Here is a 22,576-nt window from a genome sequence, read left to right on the forward strand (position 1 = left end):
AAGTGGATGGCAATGAAAGGCCTGTTTGGACTGGCCCCATTGGCATCATCTGATTATTAATAGCTTGCAAGTCATGTAATAACCTCCATTTGCCTGATTTCTTTTTTATAACAAAGATGGGTGTATTCCATGGTGAAACTGTGGCCTGTAAATGACCTAGTTCCAGCTGTTCCTTAACCAACTCATGAATGGCTTGCAATTTTACTGAGGGCAGGGGCCACTGGGGAACCCATACAGGTTCCTCAGTTTTCCATGTAATTGGAATTGTATCCTCAGTGGCCCCTAGGAAAAACCCAGACCCTTACGGTCAAGTTTTGGAATGCCGGCAATAGGATCTGGACGTCCCCGCAAATTTTTTCCAAGTCCTTTTCCTCCAATATATCCCATATTATTCCTCATCTCCTGGGACTGTCTGCTGTAGGACTCCTGATTAGTGATCTTATACCCCATTGTATTCAATAAATCTCTTCCCCACAAGGTTATGGGGACTTCTAATACATAGGGTTGGAAAACTCCTCCATGTCCCTCTTCATCTTTCCAATTTAGCATTCTGGCACTAATATTTGGGGTTTTCTCAAAACCCAGCCCTCTGAGTAAGTGACTAGAGGTTTGAACAGGCCATCCGGGGGACCAATCACCCTTTGCAATTATGCTAATGTCTGCTCCAGAATCCATAAGACCAGTGATTGCTTTTCCTTCTATTAAAAGTTTTAGAGTGGGGCGATTTTGTAAAGTCATAGCCACGTAAACCGAAGCTACTGAGGATCCAAACCCCTTCTCTCCACATGTTTGATCTTTTGCGGGGAATAAATTATGACAGCTAGGAAGAATGAGCAACTGCGCTAGACTGTCACCGGGCAAAATTGCGCTCACCCCACGAGGAGATGAGATCATAATTTTTACAGTGCCTGTATAATCTGAATCAATTACACCAGGATGAATAATAAGGCCTTGCAATGTAGTAGAACTACGGCCAATTAGTAGTCCCACTGTGTCTTTTGGTAGAGGGCCAGTGAAATCAGTGGCTACCAACTGAGGCCCCATTTGTGGGGTCAGTACGAGTCTGGTGGTGGAACAGAGGTCGAGGCCTGTGTTCCCTCTAGTAGCTCTCTGGGGCATTGCCATTCTATGGGAGAACGCAGACTAGGCCACTGTTCCAGAGCTCTGGTCCCCTCCATTGCCCCATATATTTGAGGGCCCTGAGAACGAGGGCCCCATGTCCCATTTTTTGACCGTGCTCCCCTAAATCCTGCTGCTAGTGGTTGACCATTAATGTCTTTTACTGACCGGCATTCATTAGCCCAATGATTTCCTTTCCTGCATTTGGGACAGAGGCCAGGTGTACATGGAGGAGGATTTTGACTAGTCTGATTAATCCCCCTGGGACACTGGCGTCTGAAATGTCCTTTTTTTTTTTTTTTACCACACTTGAAGCAATTTTGAGGACCAGTAATTCCCTTTCTATTCCCTCCTTGGGCTGCCTGCATCACGGCTGCAGCCAATCCTGCATTTGATAATGGTCCTCCTATCTCTCTGCAGATCTTTAACCACACATCTAAAGATTTATGTTTGTATGGACTTATAGCTTGTCTACACTCCTTGGTACATTGCTCAAAAATAAGTTGTTTTATCAAAGGCATTGCAGTATCTGGGTCACCGAAGATCTTTCCAGCGGCATCAACTAATCTGGCCACAAAGTCGGCAAATATTTCATTGCCTCCTTGAATAATTTTTGTGAGATTTCCAGATACTTCCCCTCGTTTAGGAAGGGCTTTCCATGCCCTTGTGCCAATAAAATTAATTTGCTCATAAACTTGCACCGGATATCTTGTCTGTGGATTAGCAAAACGTCCCTGCCCCATAAGCATATCCTGGTCCCATGCCGGTTGTCTGTTAGCTGCATTGGCAGTTGCCTGCTCAGCTGAGAACTCAATGTAATAAGCTTTCCAATCTAAATAGGCGCCAGGTGAAAGGCAGGCTTGTGCTAAATTTTGCCAATCTGAGGGTGTCATGCAATATCTCCCTAGGGATTCCAACTGCGCCATAACAAAGGCTGCGGTCGTGCCATAAGCACGAACAGACTCAGCCAGTCTTTGGACAATTTTAAAATCCAAGGGTTCGTGATAACGATTCCCTTGTGCATTCTGAAAAACTGGGTAACAATGAGGGGCATTTTGCAAATGAAATTGCCTCCATACCTCAGGACAGGCAGACCTATCTCCCCCTGGTATATGGGGCGGGGGTCTTATTCCGCCTGGAGATTTAGGTGGTTCTAGTTCAGGAGCTGACGGCTGCATAATCTTAGTCTCCTTCTTTTTTGGTATAATAATGCTATCTAGCCATTCAGCCAACTCCTCTAATTCTTCATCCTCGGGGCCAGAATCGTCCCCTTCAAACTGTTCCTCTTTCACTTTCCCCAAAATATAATTCCCCATTTTGTCTGAGTCCCAGAACTTTATTGTCTCAAAGCCTGAGAACTTAACAGTTATGTCCCACTTACTGGGAACTTAATCCCCCATTTTGTCTGAGCCCCGGAACTTTATTGTCTCAAAGCCTGAGAACTTAACAATTATGTCCCACTGACTGGGAACTTACCAGCTAGCTGCCCTGGCTGCTGCAAGTTCTGAGATTCCCCGTACAGGCCACCAAAATGTCGACGCCTCTCCAGTCCAGCAGGAAAGAACCAACACCGGGAACTCTTCTTGCAGCAGTTTTTATTCAGGATCCTGGAGTGACCCCAGGAAAAGCTCCCACAGAACCTTTATAGTGTGCCTGTCCTATCAGAAACTGCCACGTCATCACTCCTGGTTGGTGCATTCGGATCACACCACCTCACGCTATGTCTTGTTCAAATCACGCCACCTAACCTCATGCCTTCAGGCATGCACATAAGGGGCTTGCTCACTGTGCATGCGCATATGGTTTACTCACTGCGCATGCACAAAAAGAGGCACACTGCGCATGCACAAAAAGGGGCGCACTGCGCATGAGCAAAAGAGGGCACATTGTGCCGGGGAGGCAGCAGGGGGTGCTGCTATCTGTGGCTCTCCACAGTAGTTTTCTGTGTGTTGAATCATATCTGAGTCTCTGAGATGAAGCCTGCTTGTCATGGTGGATGATTTTTTTCTTGATGTGTTCTTTATTTTAGTTTGTGTGTGTTTTATTGAGTATGTTACATCTATGTTAATAAAGCAAATTGCTCTGCCATTCTCTTTGATTGTTGAATCTTTGTATGGCTTGTGTATTAGGGTGATTCTGGCAGCATAAATATGAATTTCACCCAGTTACTTTTGTTTCCATTTTATGGTATAATTTGAAGAATATTGTTATTATCTCTTACTGGAAAATCTAGTAGAATGTCATGCTTAAACCTATGGTCTATAGCCTTTATTTATTTATTTGTTTGTTCATTTTGGTTGGGAGACTTTTAACACTATCTTATATTTTCAGAGGTATAATAGGTTTGTTTATCTGATGTTGATTGAACTTCTGTAAGTGGTATCTATTGAGAAAAATGTCTGCTTATTTTAGACTTTCCAATTTTGTCAACTATATGTGTAAAAATATTACCTAATGATTTTTATGATTTTTTGTTTGTGTTTTGATGTCTTCCTTTTATTTCTGATACTGTTCATTTATATATCCTCTGGATACTATGCTGAATTCCTAATACTGGAAATATAATTTACATTCTTGGAAGATGAGTGAGCTCTGTCTTCCTATGACAAATTTCTCAATTTACATTCCTCTATATCCATGTCTTAACCTTCCAGGGCAGATCATCACAGAATTGACGGTCATACACATAATAAGTGTTGATTTTAACATGTAAAACAAATTCCATAGAGCACTAGCCCCTTTTTAACCTCATCCCAAATGCTAAATAAGCCACATCACTACCCACACCAAAGAACTGCCTATGTATGTCATGAGTTCTCTATACTGTAATCAGTTCCACTCAAAAGGACTCACTAGCATACAATGCTTGGTAAAGTCTTCCACTGGAAGTGATGGTTCTAGAATGTGAACACATTAGAATGAGTAGGAAAACTATATAAGAGTTTACACATTAAACATTGTATCTTATTAGTTCCAATTTTTTCTAAGATACTCAAGACAAATCTTCTTCACAGCCACTAGTAGAATGTTAAATGAGCAAAAGCAATGTAGGAAATTAAAGAAAGATAATATAGACAACTTGGTCATCACCAGATATTTAACTGTGAAAACTGATTATCTCAGAGAAGATCAAGATGTGGATTTCAAATATTCAGCTTACATTCTCATGAACAATTATTAACTTGGAGGAGGACTTATAGTTTTTATATAGTACTTGAAATGAGGCACACAGGTCTGCTATTCTCTGTACATATTGTTGAACCTTTGAAAATCAACTTTTAACATTTAAGTGAACTGTAGTTTTGTGATGAGCTGGATACTTTTGGATATACGGAGTTTCTGGATTTATCCTGTTTCCTGATTCTTAAGACAATGCAAGCACAGGATTTGCTTAGATATTCTGTGCCTCTTACTGGTATAGCATTGTCCCAAATGTGCATTATCTGTGGATCTAAATTTCTCTAAATATGAGAATGCTTCGCCCTGATGTGGACTTGATGTTACAATGCCATTTAAGAACCATGATTCAGATTATTGTCAGTTCTTCTGGAGCTATTACTGCATGTCTTCTATAGATCATCTGACACAATTCACTGACACCATTTCTAATTGTGGTCACATAATCAACCTCTTTAAATAGTTCAGGTGCAAAATTTGAACAAAATGGTTTCCTCTCATGGGTTTTAATGTTAAAAAACATGAGTGATGTCATTAAATCAAAGACTGGATCATCCACATATGTGTTTACTTACATGTTTATTGCATGGAATATGGACATCAGATGTAGAGCCCCAGGGAAGTATGAATTCAAAATTCCTCAAGGAGTGAGTACCTGGGGCAAAAAAGAATCCTGAATACCCAACGAGCTTCTCTTTTTGCTAGAGAAATAAAAGCAGGTAGGAATACTTACTTCCCATTTGGTGTGTGTATTGTTACTTTACCCAATGTCTAGGTTTAAGGGAGGTCAAATATGTTCACTTTTATTATATGCTTCTTGTTCTTGAACATTCCATTTTCCACAACCCGTTTAAATCATCCTAATTGCTTTTGGAAAATGACGCAGAATGAAGACAAGAATGAAGGCTTGGTAACTGGTTGCATTTTCTCCCTTTAAGTAGTGCCCGTTACTCAGGAAAAAGAATATTTCAACTACATTCTGATTACAGAGTAAGTGCTTTTGTATTTTCCATTTAAATATCATCACAGATATCACCTTGGGAGACTGAGCAATGATCTGAGATTTCTGTACTGCTGTCACAGACTTCATTCCTACACACAACCCTTAATTATTTTACAGATTCAATCCTACTTTTTTCTACTTTTCATTCATCTATCATGTTCTTTGTTTTACTTCCTTTTAATTTCTCACTTACAATTTTGGAACTTGGGTAAAGAAAGGGCTTTATTCATATTATTATAGCCTAAAATGATCATTATTCATGCCCATATTAACAGATTTATAAAGACATCCATATTTTACCAAACGAATCTTTGAAACTTGAATTAATTTAAAAAGTACATATGTAGTATAACTGCATCTTGTTTATCCTGCTGGCAACCTATCAATAGGAATAGGTGCTGTCTCTGACTCTTTTCATTATTGATGGGTCACTTTCCCTCAGCTAGGCTGCTTTGTCTCTCTTCAGTGGGAAAGGATGTGCTCAGACTTGCTGTGACTTGAGATGCCACTATGTATTGGTTCCAACTGGGGACTCCTCTTCTCTGTGAGATAAAACAGAGGGGAATAGGAGAAGGAGGTATAAGGGTGAGAATTGGAGGATATGGTGGTGCAAATGATTAAATAAATATATTAATGGAAAAATTAATCTATAAAAAAGTTTCTTTCTTCAGTTGATGAACTAGAAAGAAAACCAAGCAAGATAAAAATGGAAATGAGGGAATATGGCTAATTATATTGGCCACTAGTGATAAATAATTGTAAGTAAAGGAGGCAAATGCCATCCTTGAAAGACTATTGTGCACTCATAAATCATTCTTATAGTGCCTTAGACATTTCAGTTAATTTTATGAGCAAATGGCACAGACTAAATGGTTCACACATCTCATGTACTTTTCATATTGCTCAATGATTTCATAACAAAGACATGCTCATTATTCATGTTTAAAGTCTGTGCCCTTGCCTTTATCTCTGAGCAAGCACTTTAAAACCATGGATAGATATGTTCTCTATGGAAGATGCCAATAACACATCTTACTTTGGGAGACATGTTTTCATGAACTTTTAAGGATTTTTTCAAGTTTCCCCTTAATAAATCATACCAATCACAAAGCACAAGCCACTGGTTTCAAACTTTGAGGCTGGGGGCCGTACTGCCCAGTACAATATTGTCTTTGTATTGGCTAAAAATGTTCATATGTAGACCTCTGTCCTTAATAACCACTATTCCATTTTACAGAATAGAAACTAAAAATGACCAGTTTGCTCTTGCACTGGCTTTTCCCCTAGATGATGTCAACAGGAATTCTAATCTTTTACCAGATGTGTCTCTAATATTTGGGTACCCAACAGGTTATTGTATGAGTGTGTCAGAATTACAAAGTCTCACTCAATTTCATGCACAATATTCTAATATTATCCCTAATTATCTCTGTGAAAAAGAAGAAATCATGTGTGTAGTGGTACTTACAGGACCAAAGTGGGAAACATCTTCAGTACTTTGGACATACTTTAACCTCTACCTATCTAAGCAGGTGAGACTTTGTGGGGTGGAAAATTATGTTTATCTTTGGCCATTTTATAGATGCTAAGAAGAGGTGTAAGAGAAGACTGGGCTTATGCTTATGTCTATCTATGTAGCTCAAGTGGTCTTACTTTGAGAGACATTATAGGTCTTTTGCAGATGCCCAGTGCAGCAGCTGATAGGTTTCAGAAAGGGGGTAAAGTGTAGGCTATTAATAACTTGGTCAGCTATGGTGGTTGAGAGAATCTTGCAGCCTTGAGTTCCTGGCAGTCAGAGTGATTGTTTATTTATACGGAACTCAGAACACCAACATAGATTTATGTTGTTCCAAAATATTTTTTTCACATGAATTCTGTCCCAAAGCACCTGTTTTATTTTTTTCACATTTTTATTGAAAATTAAAAATAATTCCTATTACATCTCATTTTCTATCCCATCCCATGCATTCTCCCATTCCTCCCTCCCTCCCACTTTCACCCCAATTCCCCTTCCCTATGACTGTGGCTGTGGGGGACCTCCTCCCCATGAATATGGTGCTAGGGTATCAAGTCTTTTCTTGGTAGTCCGCTATCCTTCCTCCGAGTGCCATTGGGCCTCCCCCACAAAGGGACATGGCCAAATATGGGGCACCAGAGATCCTGTGAAAGTCAGTCCCCAGTCTCCACTTAGCTGTGGAGAATGTTCTGTCCCTTGGCTAGATCTGGGTAGGGGTTTGATGATGACTGCCCGTTTTGTCCATGGTTGCAAAGCACCTGTTTTAACTTTCTCTTAATTATAGCTGATCCATCATTTATAAACAATGATATAACTAACTTATCTTTTGTAATCATTTTCCTCATCAACCTCATAACTCAACTTTTAAGAAACTATACAGATATTTTGTCAAAGCATGGCAGCCCATCCTAAGGCTGGCTGACCTTGAAAGGTTAAAGGCACTATATAGAAAGAATATCTCCAAACCTGCTTGGGCAGATTGCCATTTCTGAGGCAGTGTATTATAAACTTTTAATGATCAAAGAGCCTTTTGTAATTAAGCCTAAGAAAAATTTGCAGGCCAAAACTGTTGCAGTTACTATTCAATTTATGGCATAATACAATGTTTATATTTTATATATTTATAGAATTTATATATGTACGTCTAATCTTTTAACTCCTTTTTTCTTGGTCATATGGTACCACATTGGCCCTGCAAAACTAACTTTACTATGAAAGGGAGGTATTGATATCTTATTATTTTCTCATCTTTTCACACCATTCTGTGTCTATTAGTACAAGCCATTATGCAGAGCAAAGAGTAGTCTAAACAATTTAAATTTGTTTCTGTGTCTTTTCCACAAGAAGAATACTATAAGAAGCTGCCAATTTTATACACCTTATAATCACCTGAGTAAAGTAGAAATAGGCTTTTAATTTGATCTGCTGATAAGTCCTTTAGCTAGCTGAATCACATTTACCTTTGCAAATTTACAATAGTGTAATTATCTTGTCCATTAAAATGTACAGGAGCAGATGTTCCAACAATATTTTGGACACTGAGCCTAATGGGAGATTGGTGGAATCTTTATCTTATTTACAAGGTGCAAGGAAAAGAGTTCCCTAAAAGAGGGAGGTGTAGGATGTTCACGATTTTACAGGGGAAGATTAGAAGATATACCGTTGGGAGAAAGCCTAAATAATTCATGAGAAATTTTTCTTCAATCCAATGTCTCCAAGTTGTACACATTATTAAAAGCCCCCCAAGGATGTAACTCTTGGAATTCAAAGACAAATATGAAAGAAAGAAGGACTGGGATGATGTAATATATCTCAGCTTTAGTGGCTTTTTGTAAAGCAGCTTTGCTGACTTTATGATATTTACTGTTTACATTAGATACGGATGTACTAAGGATTCCACGTTTGCTTGTTTAAAATAGGGATGGAGAAGTATGAACACTTTGCAATAAAATATATTTACAACTTTTTGGAGGTTCACTCTATTTCATGTTTCTCCCTGTATCTTAGCTCCTTCAGTTTACCTATGGTACTTTCAACCCTGCTGTGAGTGATCATGATCAATTTCCCTATGTATCTCAAATGGCCCCCAAGGACACATCTCTAGGCCTGGCCATGTTATCCTTCATAGTTCACTTCCACTGGAATTGGGTCGGGCTGGCTGTCTCAGATAATGATGAGAGCATGCAATTTCTGTCATATTTGAGAAGAGAGATGGAAAAAAACACAGTCGGCTTTGCCTTTGTGAACATGATCCCAGTCAACAGGCAATTATACATCTTAAGACCTGGAGTGTACTACAAGCAAATCCTGTTATCAACCACTAATGTTGTTATCATTTGTGGTGACACAGACAATACTCTAACCTTGAGTTTTAGAATGTTGCAGTCTTGTGGTATACAGAGAATATGGGTCACCACCTCACAGTGGGATGTCAGCACATACAAGAAAGATTTCACCTTTGACCCATTCCATGGTACTTTTGCTTTTGCACAGAACCATACTGAGAATTCTGGTTTTAAAAATTTTGTTCAAGCATTGAATCCTCTCCAGTACGCAGATGAATATTTGGCAAGAGTGGTTTGGATGTACTTTACCTGTGAAGTTTCAGCATCTAACTGTAAGATACTGAAGCATTGTACATCCAATGCTTCACTGACATAGCTAAGGGTAGAGACTTTTGACATGGCCTCTAGTGATAGCTGTTATGATATATACAATGCTTTGTATACTGTGGCCCATGCCCTTCATGAGATGATTCTTCAACAACTAGATAATGCGCCCATTGACAAAGGGATAGGACCATATCTTCGCTGCCGTAAGGTAGAGTTTCTTCTTTTAAGTGATATGTGGTGTTATTCATATCAGTCTTTAAGAAGGTCTCAGATGCCCACACTGGATGGACTCAGATATATTTTTCAAAATAGATAGGCTTCTGAATATTTTTCTTTGTTGCTATTTGTGCCTGTGTGTGTGTGTGTGTGTGTGTGTGTGTGTGTGTGTGTGTGTTTCAGTTTATGTGCTTGTATGCCTGTATATCTGCATGGGTCTGTATGTTTTTGTCTGTCTTTGTATGTCTGATTTTATATCTGCCTCTCTGTCTTTATTTATTTATTTTTTCATTTTTTCCCTTTATTAATTTATTCTTGTTACATCTCAATGGTTATCCCATCCCTTATATCCTCCCATTCTTTTCTCCCTCCCATTTTCCCCTTATTCCCCTCCCCTATGACTGTTCCTGAGGGGGATTACCTCCCCCTGTATATGCTCATAGGGTATCAAGTCTCTTCTTGATAACCTGCTGTCCTTTCTCTGAGTGTCACCAGGTCTCCCACTCCAGGGGACATGGTCAAAGGTGAGGCACCAGAGTATGTGAGAAAGTAATATCCCACTCTCCACTCTACTGTGGAGAGTGTTCTGTCCATTGGCTAGATCTGGGTAGGGGTTTAAGGTTTAGCGCCTGTATTGTCCTTGGCTGGTGCCTTAGTTTGAGTGGGACCCTTGAGCCCAAATCTGCCTATCATAATGTTCTACTTGTAGGCTTCTAGGACCCTCTGGATCCTTCTACTTTGCCATTCTCCCATGCTTCTCTCATCTAGAGTCCCACTAGAATGTCCTCCCCTCTGTCTCAGTTTCCTGGTAAGTGAAGGCTTTCGTGGGACATGCCCGTTGGGCTAATATGCAGATATAAGTGAGTATATACCATTTGAGTCTTTCTGCTTCTGGGTTAACTCACTCATCATGATCATTTCTAGTTCAATAATCCACAAATTTCGGGAATTCCTTGTTTTTAATAGCTGAATAGTATTTCCATATTTTGTATGTACCACAGTTTCTTTATCCATTCTTCTACTGATGGACACTTAGGTTGTTTCCATGTTCTGGCTATTATGGATAAGGCTGCTATGAACATGGTTGAGCAAATTTTCTTGTTGTGTGCTGGAGCATCTTCGGGGTATATTCCAAAGAGTGGAATAGCTGGGTCTTGAGGAAGCCCTATTTCTATTTTTCTGAGATAGCACCAGATAAATTTCCAAAGTGGCGGTACTGGTTTGCATTCCTATCAGCAATGAAGGAGTGTTCCTCTCTCCCCACATTCTCAACAGCATGTGGTGTCACTTAATTTTTGATCTTGCCATTCTGATGGGTGTAAGATGGAATCTCAGAGTTGTTTTGATTTGCATTTCCCTGATGACTAAGGAGGTTGAGCATTTCTTTAAGTGTTTCTCAGCCATTTGATATTCCTCTGTTGAGAATTCTCTGTTTAGCTCCAAGCCCCATTTCTCAATTGGGTTATTTGGTTTGGTGGTGTTTAATTTCTTGAGTTCTTTATATATTTTGGATATTAGACCTTTGTCAGATGTAGGGTTGGTGAAGATATTTTCCCAGTCTGTAGGCTGTCACTTTGTTCTCTTGACAGTGTCTCCTACCTTACAGTAGCTTCTCAGCCTCATGAGGTCCCATTTATTATTTGTTGACATTAATGTCTGGGCTGTTGGTGTTCTGTTCAGGAAGTTGTCTCCTGTGCCAATATGATCCAGGCTCTTCCCCACTTTTTCTTCTAAGTGACTTAGAGTCTCTGGTTTTATGTTAAGGTCTTTAATCCACTTGGATTTGAGTTTTGTACAGAGTGACAAATATGGGTCCAGTTGCATTTGTTTCCACATAGACATCCAGTTAGACCAGCACCATTTGGTGAAGATGCTATCCTTTTTCCATCAAATGGATTTGGCTTCTTTGTCGAAAATCAAGTGACCATATGTGTGTGGATTCATATCTGGGTCTTCGATTCGATTACACTGATCAACCAGCCTGTTGCTGTGCTAGTACCATGGTGTTTTAATTGCTATTGCTTTAAAGTACAGTTTGAGATCAGGTATGGAGACTCCTCTGGAGCACCTTTTATTGTACAAGATTGTTTTAGCTATTCTGGGTTTTTTGTTTTTCCATATGAAGTTCAGAATTGAACTTTCAATGTCTTTACAAAATTGTGTATTTATTTTGATAGGGATTGCATTGAATCTGTAGATTGCTTTTGGTAGGATGGCCATTTTTACTAGTTAATTTTCCGGATCCATGAGCAAGGAAGATCATTCCATCTTCTCATGTCATCTTCAATCTCTTTCTTTAGAGTTTTGAAATTTTTTTCAAACAAGTCCTTCATTTGCTTAGTTAGAGTAACTCCTAAGTATTTTATAGTTCTTGTGGCTCATGTGAAGGGTATGGATTTCCTAATTTCTTCCTTTGTCAGCTTGTCATTTGTGGATAGGAAGGCTACAGACTTTTTTGAGTTAATTTTGTATCCAGCCAATTTTCTGAAGGTGTTTATCAGATGTAGGAGTTCTCTGGTGGAGTTTTGAGGGTTACTTATGTATCCTATCATATCATCTGCAAATAGGGATAATTTGACTTCCTCCTTTCCCCTTTGAATACTCTTGATCTCCTTTTGTTGTCTTATTGCTCTGGCTAGAACTTCAAGTACTATATTGAAGAGATATGGAGAGTGTGGGCAGCCTTGCCTTGTTCCTGATTTTAGAGGAATTTCCTTGAGTATCTCACCATTTACTTTGATTTTGGCTATTGGCTTCCTATATATAGCCTTTATTATGTTGAGGAAAGTGCCTTGTATTCCCGATCTCTTTAAAACTTTAAACATGAATGGGTGTTGGATTTTATCAAATGCTTTCTCTGCATCTAAATAGATGATCATGTCGATTTTTATTTTCAGTTTGTTTATGTGGTGGATTACATTGATGGATTTCCCTATATTAAATCATCCCTGCATGCGTGGAATGAATCCTACTTGGTCATGATGAATGATATCTTTGATGTGTTCTTGTATTCGTTTTGCAAGTATTTAGTATTTTTGCATCGATGTTCATAAGAGAAATTGGTCTGAAATTCTCTTTCTTTGTTGAGTCTTTGTGAAGTTTAGGTATCAATGAGACTATGGCCTCATAGAATGAATTTGGTAATGTTCCATCCCATTCTATCTTTTGGAGTAGCTTGAAAAGAATTGGTATTAGCTCGCCCTTGAAGGTCTGGTAGAATTCTGCACTGAAACCATGTGGCCCTGGGCTTTTTTTTGGTTGGGAGACTATCAATGATTGCTTCAATTTCTGTAGGGGAAATGGGACTATTTAGCTTGTTTATCTGTTCTTCACTCAACTTTGGCAAGTGAAATTGATCAAGAAAATCGTCCATTTCCCATAGATTTTCAAATTTTGTGGCATATATGCCTTCAAAGTAGGATCTTATGATTCTTTGTATTTCTTCAGTGTCTGTTGTTATGTCTCCCTTTTCATTTCTGATTTTGTTGATTTCAATACCTTCTCTCTGCCTTTTAGTTAGTTTGACTAATGGTCTGTCTATCTTGTTGATTTTCTCAAAGACCAGCTCTTGGTTTTGTTGATTCTTTGGACTGTTTTCTTAGTTTCTAATTTGTTAATTTCACCCCTGAGTTTGATTATTTCCAGACGTCTACTCCTTTTGGGTGTTTCTGCTTCTTTTTTTCCTAGGGCTTCCAGTTGTGTCATTAAGGTGCTTATGTGCGTTGCTTCCAATTTCTTCTTAAAGGCACTTAGTGCTATGAATTTTCCTCTTAGCACTGCTTTCAATGTATCCCACAAATTTGGGTATGTTGTTCCTTCATTTTCATTGAATTTCAGAAACTCCTTGATTTCTTTCTCTTTTTCTTCCTTGACCCAGGTGTCATTTAGCAGAGAGTTGTTTAGTTTGCACATACGTGTAGGCTTTTTGTTATTTCTGTTGTTGTTGAATTGCAGCCTAAGCCCATGATGATCTGATAGGATACAAGGTATTATTTCAATCCTCTTGTATCTGTTGAGGCTTTCTTTGTGAACTACGATGTGATCAATTTTGGAGAAGGTTCCATGGGGTGCAGAGAAGAAGGTATATTCTTTCTTGTTTGGGTGAAAGGTTCTATAGATATCTTTTAGATCCATTTGACCCATGGCATTGGTTAATGATGTTATTTCTCGGCTTAGTTTCTGTTTCAATGACTTGTCTGTCAGTGAGAGTGGGGTGTTGAAGTCTCCCACTCTTATTGTGTGGGGATCGATCTGTGGTTTAAGCCTTTTTAGCAGATCTTTTACAAATGTGGGTGCCCTTGTATTGGGAGTATAGATGATCAGAATTGTGATGTCATCTTGGTTGACTTTACCTTTGATGAGTATGAAGTGTCCGTCTTCATCCCTTTTGATTAATCTTGGTTGAAAGTCTATTTTGTCTGATATTAAAATGGCTACGCCTGCTTGCTTTTTGTGACCATTTGCTTGGAAAATTTTTTTCCATTCTTTTATCCTGAGGTAATGCCTATCATTATGGGTGAGATGTGTTTCTTGAATGCAGAAGAATGTTGGATCCTGTTTATGCACCCATTCAGTTGGTTTGTGTCTTTTTATTGGAGAATTGTGACCATTGATGTTGAGAGATATTAATGACCAGTGACTGTTAAGAGTCTTGATTTTGATGTTGGTTCCAGTAGAGCATTTGTGTAGTTGTGTTTTTGCCATGGTATAGTTATCTATTTCCTGAGTAGTTTTGGTTGTAGCTTGACCCTTTGGGATGGAGTTTTCCTTCTAGTACCTTCTGTAAAGCTGGATTTGTGGATAGGTACTGTTTGAATTTGGGTTGTCATGGAATATTTTGTTTTCTCCATCAATGGTTATTGATAGTTTTGCTGGGTAAAGTTTTCTGGTCTGGCATCTGTGGTCTCTTAAGTTTTGCAAGTTTGCCATTAAATGTTATTTGGCCTTCTTCCCTTACAGCTTTTAATATTTTTTCTTTGTTCTGTATATTTTGTGTTTTGATTATTATGTCAAGGGCAGTTTTTCTTTTCTTGTCAATTCTATTTGGTTTTCTGTAGGCCTCTTGTATGTTTATAGGCATCTCTTTTTTTAGATTGGGGAAATTTTCTTTTATGATTTTTGTTGAGAATAGTTTCTGGGCCTTGGAGTCTGATATCTTCTCTTTCTTTAATGCCTGTTATCCTCAGAATTCTTCTTTTCATGGTGTCCTTAATTTCTTGGATGTTTTGTGTTAGGAGTTTTCCAGATTTGGCATTTTCTTTAATGGTTGCTTCAAGATCTGTGATTGTATCTTCTAGACCTGAGATTCATTGTTCCATCTCTTGGACTCTGTTAGAAAAGCTCACCTCTGTGTCACTTGCCTTCTTCTCTGAGGTCTCATGTTCTTGTGTTTCTTCTGTCTGTGTGTTTATCATTGAGTCCATTTTCATCTTCATATCTTGAACAGATTTTTTGATTTCTTTCATCTGATTTTTTGTATATTCCTGAGCTTCTTCCATTGTCGCTTTATAGGTCTTCAAATCTTGAACCATTTTATTTATTTCTTTCATCTGGTTGTTTACATTTTCCTGAAAAATTTCCAGTTCCACTCTATGTGATTCTTTTTTTGTCTCTCACCTGCTTGGCTGTGTCTCCCTGCATCTGATTTCGAATTTTATTTGTTTCCTCCATTATCATCCTCATTCCCAAGGATTTGAGGTCATTTTCTTGTGTTTCCGTTGTATTTGAGTTCTCTTGGTTGTTTTCTTTGGGATAGCTGGAAACTGGAGACGCCATTTTTTTTTTTTTTTTTTTTTGCGTATGCTTTTACGCTGTCCTTAGACATCTTGCCATCTCTGGTTTTGTTGGGTAACTTCCAGAGTTGAGTGGAGGGAGTCTGATGATAGAATCACTTGTTTTCTCACGAATTCCATAGGCTGGAAGCCCTGATACTTCCCTGGTATGGATGGCAGGAGGTTAGCCCTGTTGTTTTGGGCTCTCACTGCCAGTGATCCTCAGTTCCCCTTTGCTGTGGGTCTTGCAATCGTTCTGGGTCACTGAATGAGCATTTGATCAGGTGAAGGGTCCCCTGCCAAGTCCAGCCAGGGATACTGGGCCTGACCACGTGTCGAGCTCAGCTAGATTCTCAGGGCCTGAACCGTCTGCCACAGCAGGAGAATTGTGGCTCCGCTGAGCTGGCACCTCCAGTGGAACTGAGCACTCTGCCCAGCGTGCATCACCGCAGGAGAACTGCGGCTACACTGCGTTAGTGCCTAGGGTGGAATTGAGCTCTCTGCCCAGCCTGTGTCATGGCAGGAGAACTGCGCTGAGCAAGTGCCTACAGTGCAACTGAGCACTCCACCCAGCTTGCGTCACAGCAGGAAAACTGTGGCTGTGCTGAGCTGGTGCCTAGGGTGGAAATGAGCACCCCACCCAGCCTGCATCACAGCAGGCAAACTGAGGCTGCACTGAGCTGGTGCCTAGGGTGGAAGTGAGCACTCGGCTCAGCCTGTGTCACAGCAGAGGAGCTGTGCCTTGGGCAGAATTGCTTGCTGTGCTGAGCCAGTGTCTCCACAGCACAGCTCACTGAGCAAACCCAGGACTCTGGGGCTGAACTGTCTGCCGAGTCCAGTTTGGGTCTCAAGGCACCACGTGACCCAAATCCTGTCCAGACTCCCCTCTCCCGCAGCAACTCCCACCGTCCACCACACCAATCAACTCCACTGGAAGGCTCTGAGCTGCAAACCTCAGCCACCGCCGCTGGTGCCACTGGTGCCGCTGGTGCTGCTGGTGCCTCTGGTGACACTGATGTCTCTGCCGCTGCTGCTCTGATCTGAGAAAATCTGTGCTCCTCTTGTGTGCAGGGGAAGCAGGTCCTCCGCACCCTGGTCCCTCCAAACCGTGGAGCACTTTTTCTGCCGTGGTGTGGGGACCTTGGTGTTCCTGGCTCAGAAATCTGTGCAATTCCCTGAATTGTTCACTGGAGCTTCCAAACACGGTCCACACTACTCGCTGCCATCTTGGATCTCCTCGACTGTGTACATTTTAAACTTGTTTTATTTAAATGCTGATTTTCCTCCCTGCTGTCTGATTTCAATGAATACATTCCATCATAATGTTTATTCTAATTATCACCACTCTCAGATTTGTGTAAACATATCAAAATTTATTGTCTGTATTTTCAATAAAAGCCAACTAGCCAATAATGAGAAATACAGAAAAATAGTGTGGAAGTTCCTGGTACAGTGACAGGAGGAGAAAGAACAGAAAGGACAGGAGGGATATGTGTAAAAATGAACATGAAGCAGCAGGAGGAATGAGCTGTGCCTAGAATAGAAGGAAAAATCAAGTTTAATATGAGAAAACTAAAAGGAAGCAAAATATATTACCTTGGAAATTTAATATGAAGTCCATATTGTGCAGCATTGTGCTCTAGGATAATTAAGTAGACCCTAGTCTCTCTTTGTGGTTCTTCGTGTATAAATCTGGTTAAGATATAGCAGCTCATTTCTTAAACAATTAATCAATATAAAATATTAATAATCATCCAATATATGTGGATGTTATTCTCTATGGTTAATTTCTGATTATGAGTGATTACATAACATGCTTTTCTTTCTGGGTCTGTGTTACCTCACTTCATGAGATATTTTCTAGTTCCATTCATTTGCGTGCAAATTTCATTCTTTCTTTCTTTTTCCTTTTTTTATAATTAAAATTTCATTTTCCACATTATATTAGGGCCAGGCCTTGCTTATAAAAAGAAAACTCTGTGTAAATTAAGCTGTAAACATTTCCCGCACCTTAACATTCTTGAATTTTGAAGCAAGATTTTTGGTTCTGATCATCTGAAATACTCCCTTTCCTCCCTCAGATCCATGTTCCCATAAAGTAGATATGCTTGGGAAAAACAAGTATACACAATAATGTTGGACTTTGGGAGAATTCCAGGTCAGACACTTTCCTGATAAAAATAAATTGTTCAGAAAACACCTAGGAATTCCTGGAGATACTTACACTATGCTAATAACATGACTTGGTGTCTTGGCTTTCAATCAAAGGTGTTTAAATCTGGAAAATTCTCCGCACTCATAAAATAATGAATTGCTGCTTTTTCCTTTTATGAGAAGGATTTTTGTCACATGTATTTTAAGTAGCCCTGAGAACTCCCTAGCCCTAGCAAAGCAAACACATCTTGAAACCCTTCCCACTGCCTAAGGTTAATAATATCCATGATTCATGAAAATAAAGGCTTCCATCTCACTCCACTCTTCCATCAGGATTGTCTGAGCCTCTACTTTTATTCTGAGAAATAATTTCCACTGTAATCCCAAGGTTGGACTGTTGGTCAGGTAGCAATGGTGGAACTACCTTAGAAGCAGCTGAAGCCTGATCCATTTTGGCAATAATTATGCTGACTGCAAGTGAAGCTGTCTCCTTGCCTGCGTCCTACTAAACCTTCCTTCTGGCATTTGCCCACAGTTAGTGTGAGAAAAGGTGAGCATCACCCAGCTTAAAAATGCAAGCTTCCTATTCTGTGAGAGGCACTTCTATTTTTCTACTTTCTTTTTAGCGCACACTTCTGAGTGACTGTATATGCTTGTGAAACAATTGAAACCTGTCTATGAACGTACTACTTGATATTGGCCTAAGGTTTCCATGTCCTCTTTCTAGACTCCAATAGCCCAACCTGGGCATAGGAAATGAATTTTAGCCTCTCAAAAAAAAAAACCCCTAGTAATTCAGCATCCACATAATAATCATTATGATGGCTGCTAGCTTCTTTTATTTTCTTTAAAAATTTTTTTATTTTAATTTTATTAATTTATTCAGATTACAACTCAATTGTTATCCCACCAGTTGTATCCTCCCATTCCTCTCTCCCTCTTGCTTTCACCCTATTCCCCTTCCATAAATCTATGACTGAGGGGGGACATCCTCCCTCACTATATGGTAATAGGATATCAAGTCTCATCTTGGTAGTCTGCTTACTCTTTCTTTGAGTGCCAACAGGCCTCCACTCCAAGGGAGGTGGTCAAATATGGAGCACCAGAGCTCATGTCCAAGTCAGTCTGGGCTCTCCACATAACTGTGGAGAATGTCCTGTCCATTGGATAGGTGAGAGTAGGCTGCCAGGCTCTTAAAACTGCTGAAAGACTTATGTTTGTGTTGCGTGCCAAACCCTCCTGGCAGAATTGCCTCTATAACATTGACCATCACCAGAAATACTTCCTATTTTTATATATCATGGGGAACAATTCATCACATAGAATAGACCCTGATGTTAAAGAGATATGCACCCTCTTAAAATTGTATGGCATACAACATGACAAATACAAATCTTGTTGTAGATGATTTCCTTCCCACATGGGATGTCATAGGGCCACAGGTAATATTTAATACCTGAATGATGTACCCAAGTCACTTATCTTACCCAATAAAATAAGAATCAAGGAGAGAAAAAATTTCCCTGTTTTTTTCCTATCATAGGCACAGTCTGCCAGTGCTTAGGAACCATTAAAACAAGACCATAAAAAAATGCCTCTTCGCTGCCATCCAAGTCAGAGATTCAGGGCCTGAAAGCCATCTCTACCTCACATCTCACAGCCTTCTCTGAATTCATATGGCAAATCAAGACCAGGTACCACCCTTACTTCCTATAACTTCTGGGAAGTCCACAAGCCACTTGCCCCGCTCATCTCTATTTTTTCCAACCCAACAACCTAGATGCCTAAAGAACTCCATGATAAAAGTAGATAGTCACCTTCAACCCCCTCACACCTTCACCTAATTTGCCTATTGCCAAAGTGGAGAGAGCAGTCCCCGATTCTTCCCCTAGCCATCAAAATCACATCCTACACAAGCCCTCTGACTCAACTGAAAAAACTCACATGCACTCACAGAGCCTTAAGCTGAAATCAAAGGCCCTATATGGTAGGAACGAAGTCCTTTGCATGTATAGTATAGCTTTGAGGTTAGTATTAGAATAAATACCTGTGTGTGTGAATGAGTACCCATCTGATTCTTGTGCCTTTTCTTGGGTGTTTTTCTTCCGTTATTTTTTTTACTTGTCCATCTTTGATGTGATGTATTTTGCTTTATGCGATTTTACATACTTTAGAAAAATAACTATATTGACTTTTTTTTTTTTACAGAAACTCAGTGTGTCCACCCAGGACTTATTATGTTCCCTCCAGGGTCTCTGAGTCTAGGAGCTCAGCTCTTTGATTTGTTTCTTTACTAAAGCAAGCACTCAAAGTTCATGCTTTCCTCTGGGCACCGATTGCACTGCATCCCTGTGCTTGGGGCTGTGGCTGTTTAAATTACCAGTAATTTGTATGGCTTTTTCAGCTCTATCATGAAGTGTACTTTAACTTTCAATTATTGGGGGTTTCAAGATGGCATCGACCAGTATGCACTGTATCTGATGTACTGCGAGGAGACCAGGGATTTGAATGGAGCCACAGACTGCTGGATCTTGAGAACTGTAGGTGAGTGGGGTCCCAGACCACTGGTGGGCCTAACCCTGGGACAAGCAACAGCCCAGAGGTGCTAAACGCACTCCCCAGACTCTGGAACGGCATCCGTATGGGAGCTGCAGCCAGAATATAAAGCACAAACTCACTGTGTTTGTGGGGGGTGATTTTCTGGAGCCCCTGGCTTAAGGAGTCTCAGGGAATAGGGTGAAACTGCCCTTGTATCCATCTATCCACCCCAAACTGTGCAAGTTGCCCACCCAGGCCGAATGGAAACACAACTGGTGGGTTCCACAAAAACAAATAGAGAGGATGTGATGGATCGTCCTTGGCCCAATCTAAATCCAGACTCAATGGTCTGAGCATGAAAACAAGGGCAGCTAGAAACCAGCTTAGACTGTTCCCACAGGCCCAGTAGGATCTCCCATGCCATCAGGAGATGTGAGATGTGCTTACAGTGTCTAATTGCTGACCTAGAGGCATCTCTGTATGTCCTGGTTTACAAAGGCAAAGAAATTGCTGGCACTTTGGATTCTGCCAGCGGCCTGAACTTGTATTGCTTCTGGACTGCCATGCAGTTATCCTGTACTCTACAACAGACAGAAACTAGCTGTGTCAAGCTCCTGCAGGCCCAGCAGGATCTCCCATGTTCCTGGGAGATGCTGGACATTTCTACAGGGTATAGAGGCAGAGTTGAAAGACAGCTAGAGCCCAGAAGATTTGATCCAGCTGGGGTCTTGGCTACAAAGCCACAGGAAGGACAGGCAGCTGGGACCACCCTACCCAAACAGAGTGCTTTTGTGCTGTCTTTGTTCTATGTCCCAAAACTGCTGATCTAAATTACAGCAGTAAAGTGAAAGGGTCCAAACAGAAACCTACTTTGGCTGACTCCGTCTGGAGCCTAAGGTGTAGAGAAAAATCTCCAGGAGTGGAAACTAGATCACCTGTCTGTTCCAGGGAAATACTCCCTGATGCCTACAGGCAAGGGCACCTGACCTATAATCAGTCATCAACTATCCATTCTCTACCAGTGAAGGCCACTTGAAGCTACCTTCCAACATCAGAGACACAAAAATGACAAGAGGACAGCGAAAGAACATTCACAAAACCCCCCAAAATTTGGCATCTCCAGACCCAAATAATGCCAATGAAAACAACCCAGAGAACCAAAAAACAATCGATATACAAGAAAATGACCTCAAGTCCTTAGTAAGGAAGGTGATAATAGAAGAAACAAATAAAATCTGTAAAAAACTGCAAGAGGAGGCAAACAAGAGTGCTGAAGATTTAAAAGAGTTTTATAAAGACACACTTGAAGAATTTCAGAAAAATACAAATAATCAGATGAAGGAAAACATTAAAACAGTTCAAGACATGAAGATAAAAATTGAAGCTATGATAAAGGAACACAGAAAAAAGAACTGATCGAGAGGCATCAAAGAACAAAGCAAGCATCTGAGAGGTGACCTTATCTAATAGAATGCAAAAAATGGAGGAACAAATATAAGGACTTGAAGATACAATCATAGAACTAGAAACAACTATCAAATAAAACGGCAAATCTGAAATGTTCCTGAAACAGAACATCCAAGAAATCAAGGACACCATGAAAAGATGAAAGTTGAAAATAATAGGTATTGAAGAAGGAGAGGACAACTGACTCCACAGCCCAGAAAATATCTTTAACAGAATCATAGAAGAAAACTTCCCCAATTTGACGAATGAGATGCATATTAGCATACAAGAGGCCTACAGAACACCAAATAGAATAGACCAGAAAAGAAATTCTTCCAGCCACATAATAATAAAAACACAACATAGACAGAACAAGGAAAAAATATTAAAAGTGGCAAGAGAAAAAGGCTGAGTAACATACCATGGCAAACCTGTCAGAATTACTCCTAACTTCTCAGCAGAAATCATGAAAGCCAGAAGGGCCTGGACACAGGTCTTGCAAACCCTAAGAGAACACAGATGCCAGGCAAGATTACTATATCCAATCAAACTACCAATAACCATTGACGGAGAAAACAAGATATTCCATGACAAAAACAAATTCAAACAGTCCTAACCACAAATCCAGCTTTACAGAAGTTACTAGAAGGAAAACTCCACCACAAAGGGTCAAATTACAACCAAAACTACATAGGAAATAGATAACTACACCATCGCGAAATAACAACCTTACTAAATCTTGACTGTACCAAACAGCAAAAATGAAGGGACTTAGCAGTCACTGGTCATTAATATCTGTCAACATTAATGGTCTCAATTCTCCAATAAAAAGACACAGACTAACTGAGTGGATGAAAAAACATGATCCAACCTTCTTCTGCATGAAGAAACAGATCTCAACCACAAGGACAGACATTGCCTCAGAGTAAAAATTGGGAAAAAATATTTCAAGCAAATGGTCAGAAGAAACAAGCTGGGGTAGCCTTTCTAATATCTAATAAAATAGACTTTAAACCAAAATTAA

The 22,576-nt window shown here is 39.9% G+C and overlaps 1 long non-coding RNA gene across 1 annotated transcript in view; it reads right to left on the bottom strand.

Moving 5' to 3' along the window:
• Positions 1–16,703: 16,703 nt before the first annotated feature.
• The window catches only part of LOC311599267, a 73,072-nt gene continuing 67,199 nt past the window's right edge, over positions 16,704–22,576 (bottom strand). Inside the window, exon 5 of the long non-coding RNA XR_014779842.1 lies at positions 16,704–16,948. This is a non-coding gene — a long non-coding RNA (uncharacterized lncRNA). The remainder of the gene's footprint in view (positions 16,949–22,576) is intronic.

This window comes from Acomys minous (assembly GCF_964271855.1).
Source record: "Acomys minous genome assembly, chromosome: 6".
In the NCBI taxonomy this organism is placed as follows: Eukaryota; Metazoa; Chordata; class Mammalia; order Rodentia; family Muridae; genus Acomys; species Acomys minous.